General features: G+C 35.2%; 1 protein-coding gene across 1 annotated transcript in view; it reads right to left on the bottom strand.

Annotated features, from left to right (window-relative positions):
* The window catches only part of LOC119585724 (ubiquitin carboxyl-terminal hydrolase Usp2-like), a gene marked incomplete in the record, with an annotated part of 125,661 nt that overhangs the window by 42,430 nt on the left and 81,435 nt on the right, over window positions 1–1,796 (bottom strand).

The raw sequence follows: 1,796 nt of genomic DNA on the forward strand, positions 1-1,796 counted from the left end.
CAGCAATTATAAATTGCTTCAAAATCATACGCAATAATGGCATATACATAAACAGCTTTCACGACTCATATCAAATGGCATTGACCGAATCCTAATTTGCATTTAAGTTCATATTCGAAAATAAACATGGCCGGGACGCATGCATTATGCCGGATGTCGGGTGAAATAAAACAAACATTTATTATATTGCCTACATTTCATTCAATATTAATAGTTCCTCTTTTCATACTCTAAAATTTCGATATTTGAAGTATAAATATATCCTAAATCCTAAATATATATAAAGCATTTCGGATATATTTCCATGTGACGTACTTTCTTTGATATACTTAAATAATCATCACATATTTATACCTTTGCTTTTAATAATGAAGTCTGGAACTGTACAAGATAACTTCTTTGTAACCATAATCACCATATATTATTAGAAGTACAAAATAATTCCTAAAACATGATTTTAGCATCATTCAACCCAAAACGCTCCACTTACGTAATTCACCAAAAAAGTAACATTCAGCTGCTGACCAGAGGCAAAGGTTGTTTTTCACCCTCGAGCTTCCAGTGCATGACAAGTTGCTGTAAAACCAAGCTGTTACATATCCGGTCTGGGTTGTCTGTACGCTAAACCTTTTGCATGATATCAAACTTACCTTTCAAGCACACTACCTTCTTCACAGCCGTCTTGGAAATTCCTGCCCTTTTGTTAGTGTTGGACAGTCGGGATCCTCCTTTAAAAAATACTTGTGAACAAAATGCTTCTGCTATTTTCTCTAGATAACGTGCTATGCTATGCTACTCTCTATATTGGTTGCATCATACTGCTATATGCTACGACAGGCAGCTCCACAAGCTTATAAAAATACAATGGTTAAGTCACAGCACAACACACACCACACTACTATGTCGTCATGGCGTATCATACTTGCTAAGTGTTATTCATTATATTTTACTTATTGTACCAAGTCTAGCAAAGGTTACGTCACAACAGGATGCTGTGTAGTCTATTACAGCTGTTTCTGACGTGTGCGTTGGACATACCGGGGCATGGGGAAGGGGGGGGGGGAGGTAAAAAAAAATTCACGTACGTTTTGAGTTGTTAGTTCAGCTTAATGTAAGATGAATATTGAGTCAGTCTGCTAAATTGTGAATTAGTTCCTCTTGCGAGACAAAAAGGCTTATGGTTCTCAAATCCTTTTTTAAGTCAAACTTTGCTTTTCTTCACTTAAGGATTCTAAAAACTTATAGGAAGGCATATAATCCTCTATTTCTGACCAAAGTCTCAGTAAATTCAAATAATTCAAATAAATTATTCAGGAAGTCAAGATAACTGAACTGACTGTCAGTGTGTGACTTTAGAAATATGTGTCAGAGTATCAAAAATAGGTCATGAGTTCACTGTTCTATTATCTCATGAATGACTTGTATATTTAGGTTACATCACTAAGATCTTATATGCAAAACATGATTCTCACAACGGTACTGTGTCAGTGAAAAAAAATCAACCAGTTCATTGACAAAAGGCGAGGATATACACAAAAATGTTGAAGAATTAGTTATTCCGTTTCTGTTAGTGACTAAAATGTCAAGATCAGAGTATTTAAGCCATCATGGTCAATAAAAAAGAAGGGAGAAAAAGGTTTAAATGAAGTCATATTTGTTACAAAAGATCGTGAGAGAGTGCAAATTAGTTGATCGAGACATTATGCATTTCAAGGACCATTCCCGCCACACTTAAAAAAAAAAAACAAGTGTTAAAAGGCCATCCAGTCTTAGACATTCTTTGATCCGGCGGGTAC

Source organism: Penaeus monodon, chromosome 20 (genome assembly GCF_015228065.2).
Source record: "Penaeus monodon isolate SGIC_2016 chromosome 20, NSTDA_Pmon_1, whole genome shotgun sequence".
Classification (NCBI taxonomy): Eukaryota; Metazoa; Arthropoda; class Malacostraca; order Decapoda; family Penaeidae; genus Penaeus; species Penaeus monodon.